The sequence below is a fragment of the Triticum urartu genome, chromosome 5 (genome assembly GCF_003073215.2).
Source record: "Triticum urartu cultivar G1812 chromosome 5, Tu2.1, whole genome shotgun sequence".
Classification (NCBI taxonomy): domain Eukaryota; kingdom Viridiplantae; phylum Streptophyta; class Magnoliopsida; order Poales; family Poaceae; genus Triticum; species Triticum urartu.
Window position 1 is genome coordinate 461,377,097 of NC_053026.1, and position 8,875 is coordinate 461,385,971.

The 8,875-nt window shown below is 42.4% G+C and overlaps 1 long non-coding RNA gene across 11 annotated transcripts; it reads left to right on the plus strand.

Moving 5' to 3' along the window:
- The first annotated feature begins 4,153 nt into the window (after positions 1-4,153).
- Positions 4,154-8,217, plus strand: LOC125509841. Of its 11 annotated transcripts, none has more exons than XR_007284239.1 (7): positions 4,154-4,934; positions 5,332-5,561; positions 5,850-6,071; positions 6,213-7,369; positions 7,469-7,503; positions 7,658-7,755; positions 7,904-8,217. It is a non-coding gene; the product is annotated as an uncharacterized LOC125509841 (long non-coding RNA). The 11 variants fall into 11 exon arrangements; XR_007284237.1 differs by having other exon boundaries at positions 4,155-4,934; positions 6,213-6,445; positions 6,545-7,503; XR_007284238.1 differs by having other exon boundaries at positions 4,155-4,934; positions 6,213-6,445; positions 6,559-7,503.
- Positions 8,218-8,875: the final 658 nt, after the last annotated feature.

An 8,875-nucleotide genomic window follows, 5' to 3' on the forward strand; every position in this document is an offset into this window, starting at 1 on the left:
CGACTAGCAGGTTTCAGGTTGTGGATATTTCTCATCTTCTTTACATTTTTTTGGCTCACCCTTCATTGGGGATTAGCAGCAATTTCAAGTTGTATAACAATATAGCAGATATTCCTCACCTTAATCTCCAGCCCGTCTCCTTTCTTGCTTCAAGTTTATGTTTCACATGCATGTCATATGTTCCAATAAATAATGCCTGGGACAAGTACTAAACTACTAATGGCATGGAGACAGTAGAATAATCAATCTAAATAATTCGGTGATAGGTTAGATGTATGTTCCAAATGTATACATAAACATATATTTCATAAGCAAAGAAATACAGGCATCTGAAACGCGGCCGGCATAGTGTCCGACTGTCAGCGTAAGATGTTCCTTCAATGAATTCTTTGGTTGAACTTAGATCCGTTGCAAGGGCTCTAGGAATGATGTGTTATCTGCTACATACTTACAATAAAGATATTTATAGGAGGATTTGTAGTAGCCAACTTGCATCGATCAATTTTACAAGTACGTGCACTATGTTTGTATACAAACAATCTGAAAGTGGGAGGCTTAACTTTTTTATTAGATTGCAAAAAATGGATCATGATGTTTTTTTTGAATCATGAACGTTGGGCCAGAGGCCCACCTTGTTTGAGTGTTTTGGAATCCGATAATTAGATAAATGACCACCATCTCCATCACCAACCATCTCAGTGCTATCTCCGGTTTTCGAATTAATGTATGAAAAAAGGATCAATCAATTATTCCTTTCTCCTATTGCAACACACGGGTTAGGTTCGTGCCTTGGTGCTCTTCGCCGGTGCAATTTCCCAACCATACTTTTCGTATCACCATGTTCTCCTTTTTGCTGAAGGAACTCTTCTTTCAGTGGTCGTTCTCAGAATATTTTGGAGAGATTGAAAACATGGGATCGTATGGTGGCTGAGGAAGGCGGACATCCTTGATTGCCTGTTGCCTTCTGGTTCAGAGGTAAATCAAAAGTACTCCTGCCTTACTTAAGGACGGATTAAATGTGAAATATTATTGTTTGTTCAATTTGTGTTCTATTTAGTGGATTCTGAAAAAATAAACCAGTACGGTGGTATCTACCAAACAGAACCGTGGCATGTCTTTCTCATGGAAGTGGTGTGTGAGGAAGAATGCAGCAATGAGGATTGCTATGTCAATTCTGTTGTTGTAGCAAAGTATTGATCTGATAGTCATATGTATATTATGTTATCACCTTACAAAGTAACAAGTGAGTTGAAGATCACAAAGTTATGTTTAACTATCTAGAGGTTAACTCCTTAATTGGTTTACTGAAGTGATTATCTAGAGCTTGTGAGGAAAAGGAGAAAAGCCAAGAAGCCTGGGCACATTGCAGTGACCTGATGTGTGACATGCCTGCATCTTTTTCCAAGAGATCATTACTGTGTCATAGCGATTGACAACTACACATGTTAGAAAAATTTCTGCACGCAATACAACTGAGCATGTTATTCTGAATAGTGATGGTCGAACTCTTGCTTATACAAGTATCTTGTGGCGACTAGCCATGTATGGATTTCGCTTGGAGGCATACTGGCATAGTATAGAGGCTAACATAATTCTAGAAGGGTAATTTTAGTCTAAGCACATAGATGTAAAGATGATATCCTTCAATACCATGTACTTCCTATTTTTTCTACTTATGTCTTCATCTTGCAACAAATAACAGGAAGATATAATCCTCTGACCTCAAGTATGATTTCATAACTGTAGGTATTGCAGCAAGTGTTATCAAGATTACTTGAGTCCATTGGTATAAAAATGTTTAATGAAGCATCTTTGCACAACAAAGGAAGATTAATGATGGAAAAATGGCACATAAGAATAGGGAGAACAAACTTTCTGCACTTTGAGACAACATGGATCGATGCCCATCGTATTTACGGATTCTCCGTAGTTGAGAATGTTTTGTTTTCATCAGGTTGATTTATCGCAATTGACATGCATATACTAGTAACCATTTCGCCTAAACCCGGTTATGACCAAGTTGTGCATTTGTTTGTAGACTGTTTGGTTGATCTCAACAATTCCCCTTATACCCGCTAATGACTATGTTTTCCCTTTCATGTACGTATGGCATGCACCTTCATCGGTGAGAAGGGTCGGCAAACCATCTCGATGAGCTTAGGAGCAACACATCATCAGCGGCAGGAGCTTCGCTGTACTGGAGAACCAAGAACAGAAGTTTTGCCATACTAGAGAACCAAGAATAGGGAGTACAGAGGAGAAAAGAGCCAGAAGATGCGTGTGGTAAATTATAGATTTAGTACAAAATATATTTTCTATTTCAGAATGGATATCATTTTAAATATGTTGAGTACTTTGAATATTGTTTTTCTACTTGCAAGATTTTGCTGAATATTGTTTTTCTACTTGCAAGGTTTTGTTTCAGTGATAATTATTGTTTAGGTTTCTAATCATTTATTTTTTTTATACCCGTTGCAACGCACGGGCCTTTTTGCTATAATCTCTCCATATAATAATAATAATAATAATATAATAATAATAATAATAATAAAGCACGGATTGACTCCGTGGGTTCACCGTCACAATACGCTTCTTCCCGTGAATTTACGCTTTCGGTTTGAATTTAAAACATATACATGAGGTGGTACTAAAAAACCGTTATACCAGTTTATATACGTGAAGTCAGTTTCGATCAAAATTTACATCCGTGTCGATCAAACAGTCTGCTGGGCCCTCAAATCTCTCCACGGTGGCCTCTCTTATGGGCCATGGGATGGGCCTTTTATTTTGGACCGTGAGCCACGCTGGAAAAAAAATGTTAAAGTTGGAGATTGAACCTGTGACTTCAAGCCCTATCAAATAGGCAGCGACTATGACCAACTGAGCTATCGTTATTTGATGTTCAATAATACCACCTCGCCCATTTAGATATATTTATACCAGTTTATATAGGACATGCATGCTTCACGTAATATCAACAAGAAGCCTTATAGATAACAGTGTGAATTGTCGGTATGAAGGAAAAATGTATCTTCATATTTAGCAAAATTGCGGGCTGTCTTTGGGGTATTAAAAAAAGGAAGGATGAGGCTATTAAAAGTGAAGATTATGGGCTCCCTTGTGATGAGGGGGTATAAAGGAAGGAAAGAAGGATCTTCATAGTCAAACGGAATTGTGGTTGTCTTTGGGCTATAATGAAGGATTGGGCGAACTAAAAATGAAGAATAAATTCCTGAAACGGAATTGTGGGATGTCTAATTCCTATTAAAACGGAAAAGGATGAGGCGAACTAAAAGGAAGGATGGACCTTTGGGTTGCAAGTATATACACATGCACGATGATGGACGTGCGCGCATATACCCGATATTCGACCGTGCTTTTCTCACGCCTTCGACAATTAGACCTTTTTTAGCCGAACACATACGACCACAACAACAATAAAAATCCATTCAGATAAACAAGAGCTTGACTCGTGCTTCGTGAATGATTAGTTTTGCCTTTCATTCTATGTCAATAGTCTCAAGCCTACGTCACATTCAATTTATAAATTTTTAATTACTCACACCAATATACTCATCCAGATGTCATCAACCTCCTAGACTATGTCCCAAGTCCGATCGTTATTCTTGTTCCCGTGCACCGCGATCCATACCATCCACGGACATGAACTAGAGGTTGCAAATTCTATCATCACCTCAACATAGTCATTGAAATGTCGCTCCTATGTAATATTTCGTGTCACTTTGTTAGACTGGTTCGTAAGAGTTTAGATCAGTGAGCCTCAAGTTATTGCAATTTCAAAGCTCTCTCACACCATGAACAGAACATCAATAGTTGACATTACTGCACTACTCCTTCAACCCCTTTCCTTCTAGAACTAGGAAATCTATGAACGCGTTAATTGTTTTTTGCAAACACAATATGGTTGAAAACACAAATCTTTTTTATGTTGAGAATAATTCACATCGATCAAAAATTAAATAATAATAATTATATTATTTTATGTTATGAAAGTTATTTTCTCCGGTTGCAACGCACGGGTATTTTTGCCAGCCAGCGGTCGCTTTGGTCTTACGTCGTCGGTGTTTTTGCGAAAGAGCCCCTATATTACTTTGAAATAAACCCGCAGTCCTGTTTAAGTGGATCTGATAAAACCGTTTTGACAAAAAACACCCTGCCGCATTTGCCCGTGTCCGCCGCCGCCGACCGCAACCAGCGCCTCCACGCGCGGGCGGCTCACGCCCGTGCCTCCCTGCCGCCCCGCGCCGCCGCCCACCGGAGCTCCGCTACCGGACCAACGCGCCGCCATGCCCTCCTCTCCTTCTTCCTTCCCCTCCCTTTTGTTCTATTTCTCACATCCCCTCTCTCTCTCCTTCGCAGGAAGCGGAAGCCATGGCCCTGGACCTCCATGCCAGACCGCCGCCCCGCGCCGGCCGGCCATCGGAGCGCCGCCGCCGGACCAACGCGCCGCCCTGCCCTCTCCTTCTTCCCTCCCTTCCTCTGGTTCTATTTCTCACATCCCTCTCTCTCCCCCTTCACAGGAAGCGGAAGCCATGGTCGTTGGATCTCCATGCCGGACCGCCACCCCACGCCGGCCGGCCACCGGAGCGCCGCCTCCGGACCAACGGGGGTTGCCGCGCTGGACCGCAAGAGGATGCACTGGTTGTGCTCGACGGAGATGGGCCCTGTGTGCGTGCCCCCGCAGCCTGGACGAAACTCCGGCGAGGCCATGAGCTCCCGAGTCCCAACCCGGGCGTAGGAGCGTACGGGAGCGTCGTCGTGGATCCTGCGCGTCCTAGGTCCGCCGAGGCCACGGGCTCCCAAGCCGGGCATAGGTGCGTACTGGAGCAACGCCCGCCTGGGCGAGGTCCTCCTGCTTCTGGAGGAGGCGAACAAGCCGAGCCAAGCCATGAGGCGCCCGTGGCCAACACAGTGTATCTTGCAGTTGAACTATCTGATGTTTTTTCTACGTATCTGTGTCATTGACCCATTGTCTAGAGTGTGATTTCACACGTTTGATTTCAGCCAATCATCTATGAAGTGCGACCTTTCATGCTTGAATTCTACAATATCCACTGATGAATTTCATGCTTTTAGTGAACCTCAACAAATTCATGGAAAACGTATTTAATTTTGCTCATCTGATTCGCTTTGCTGCATTATTAGTATGCCTGCCAGACTCCAAATGCAAACCTATAGCCTATAATAAACCCCAGTTTTTTTAATCAAGTTTAAACATTTCAGTTCCGTTTTTGGGTTGGAATTTATCAGTGGCCATGTAAGACTGGAAATTGCTCACCACGTGTTCCTTAATGTATATTGTGCCAATAGCTATTAAACCTTCGATATGCTGGAGGGTGATGAGGTGACATGGAGCTAAACATAGATTGAAGATTCTGTCATGAGTTCCTCAGAGAAGATAGAACAAATGAGTATGGAGATCCAGCTGTTGAAGACGCCGAGGGACAAGAACATTCAGGAGTTGTTCGCCTAATGGGTTGGTGAGAACAAGAATACAGTTAACATCATCACAGAGCCCTGCACATCTCGCATGCGAGGCAGTATGTCCCTTTTTCTTTAGCACAACTCATATGTCTCTTCCTACCGGGGAGCGTTCGTAATACTTTGCCTGATTCTATTATGGATTACCCATTTTGTTTACAAGTTGACGTACTTATTAATTTGGTGTCGTATTAACTACACCGGAGTCTGTTCTTGTGCAAAGGAAATTTGATTGGGATTGGCCGCACATCTTAAATGCATCTAGAAAATTAACCACAGATAGATTTCACTCTTATCGCCCTTCTATTCAATACATTTTGATTGCTGAAATTTGAAACAATGACCAGGTTCTGTAGGAAGCACAAGAAAGTGGGTATGAAAGCTATGAGACGATGGCCAATACAGATATTGATAGGGCTGGAATATCATTAGAGTCCGGCGCCAACGAATACACATAGCGACTTAAAGTGTGACAATATATTCATAAATATTCTGATGGAACAGTGAAGATCGGCGACTATATGGTCTGGCGACATTATTGCATCAATGGAAAAAGCAAAGTGTCAAAGGTGTGTGACATTGTGTTTTTCTGACAGCTACGGATCTGTGAAAATATACCTATTCTATTTACTGTGGATATATACTCTCAGGTTACTTTGTTTAAAAATTTATTTTAGTCGTGTACTAACAACCATTGTGTTAAAATGCAGACGCATTAGACTTTACGGCACCAGAACGCTTCACTGGCAATACAATGAGTTGCTTGGGTATTCCAATCCCTTGCTGAACCCTGTGCTATTCGCAGCCTCTTCTATCAATCCAGCAGCACACCGCTGCCCTTCGCATCCTCCCTGCATCACTGCAACTGGGCCGTGCTCACATCGTCTGCGGTCACATGCGCAATCTCTGCGCTCGACGCTGCTCCACCGAGATTCATTGCAAGGTCTGTTCATAGCCACGGTTCCTGCTCCGTACCATTGTTGATGCTCTGGATTGTTGTTCTTTTAGGTAAGCTTTACTCAGGTTGCTACTCATGTCACAGTGTCTGTAATTTAGGGGCTGTTTGGATTGAAGCCCGCAGACGCCTAGCCAAAATATTGGCGTTGACTGAAGGCTGGGCATCTATTTGGTTGATGGCCAACTATTTGGCACGCCCACACTGCATGGGCTGCTGCAGTTCATTTTCTTGCCAATTCATGGGCGAGCTCAGGGCGGCCGGATGGTGCGCCAATATTTTGGCATGCCAACGAATTGGTAGGGCCAGCTGGGGCTCAATCCAAACAGCCCCTTAGCCAGAGTCAGGTTCAGAGTTATTGACTGAATTTTTCGGGCACAACCATCAAGCAACCTGAGTAAAGCTTACCTAAGCCAGTGATTTTGTTCTTTTAGCTAGAGCCCGGTTCAGAGTTGTTCACTCTGGATTTTTTGGGCACAACCATCAAGCAAGCTAGCACGTATTGTTTAACTGAAGCAAAGGGCAGCTAAGCTATGAATGCTTCATTCTTTGTTCTACACAAATGCAGCTACTATTTGTATTTGATCTGAGCAAAGGTGCAACCAATTGAAGTTATTTTGAAGAACCTGCACCTGAGTATATATGTTCTGATTTTATAGCCTGCAGAGTCTGTAGAGTAAAGTTTGTACATTTTGTGAATCGCTTTGTTCCGGTTTCCCTTGGTGTATAGTCTATACTGTATCAGATTATTTACTATGTGCAGATTTGTTTGTGCCATTGCCGATCATGTACTTCTTTCTGTGCTTGGAAGCATAGTCTCATCGTATCCCCTAGATCTGTATAAGTATATTTAGCTCACATACACTTGGCATTTGTTCTTCAAAAGGCGATGTCCTCGATGCTGGACTCCTGGTAACAGTTTATTACATGTTATTTCTTTTTTTGGTGAGTCTTTTCTTGAGATTTAGGATTATGGAGTTAACGGGTGTTACTTTTGACCTGCTAATACAGCTGTGTTAAACTTTTTGCTCTTCGAAAGCAACTATGTAAGTCTGACGCTAACATAATGTTTACTGCTAAAATACTTCAGTAGGTATAACTTAGAGTCAGGAACACAAGTAGAATTTCATAGAAATCTGTCTAGCTCCTGTAGATGAAAGACTTCCTGCAAGTGAGCTTTTGAATAACTCTTACCTCCAGGAAGATGAGGTCTATTCCAGCGCCTTCAATTTCAGTCTCTCTGGTCTCAAGTGTGACTGAAGATGGGTGGCAATCTGCAAGTTTCGTGCTTTGGAAGGGTGAATTCTTACTGAAAAATCATATGTATCTTACCGACCATATTAATTTATTGCTAAGGTTTCCTCATACCAGTGGTAAATATAGCACTGAAGAAACTTTTAAATCAAACTTTACTTCAGTCTTTAATGACACTACGAATTATTTCAGGCTGTTTAAAGAATGCTGAGTTGTCAAGCGAGGAAATGCAGTGGCTGGCGTTGCCGGGCATGGGGCGACGTCTCTAGGCTCCTGCCTGAGGCAAGCCTCTCCGGCCTCCTCGGATGCCCTCTAGGAACTGGCACTGCGTATGATGGTCTCCTCACCTAGCACCTAGGTTGACCTAGCCACCGCCATCGAAGCGGAGAGTTGACAACATATGTATCATTGTTGGACGTGTCAGTCCTGCCATTGACATGTTCAAAACTATGAATTGAGTGATTACAAATATGCTTTGATCAATGAAATGAAAGGATGTTCTGTTACATCTTGTTGTGCAGATATAGGGCTTGAATTATTTTCGATCGTATCATCTTGGCCCTATAATAAAAAAGCGAGTGTGGGAGTGCGCGACCAGTTGCTACCAGTATCAAGGTGCACTTGATGTGTAGTTATCAGTCAATGAGAACCATAGAAAAATGGAGGCACGGACTCTAGGAGTATATATCCGCTCCCCAAAAAAGGGTGTGCTATATATTGAATGGTTCAATATAGGTCAGTGAGTTTGAGGCAGCAAAAAGCTTTAGAGCTAAAATCAATAGGAAAGGGTATTTGTTTTTTAAGATGTTTTTTTGATAAATGTGAAAAAAATTGAATTAGTTAGTTAGTAATAAGAGAGAAAAGGAGACCATGACTTGATTGTCTATTTATCCTTGCTCCATATTCGAAGTTTCTGCCAGCTACTGTCGTCAACCTACCCTTGCATGCCATCTACTTCCAATTCACTTTTGTGAGAGGTGCATGCCCGGCCGTCGACATTGATGCATCCTCTCACTCAACATCGTGTCTCCGCAGGATGGAGCTTAGATCGGTGAACCGCATAATGGTCAACAAAGAGGTAAAAAGTAAATGATTTTGACGCTTTCGATGGTGCATGCGGAGATATTTTTCACCTTTTGCCTATAGCAACCCACGGGTCTTCTG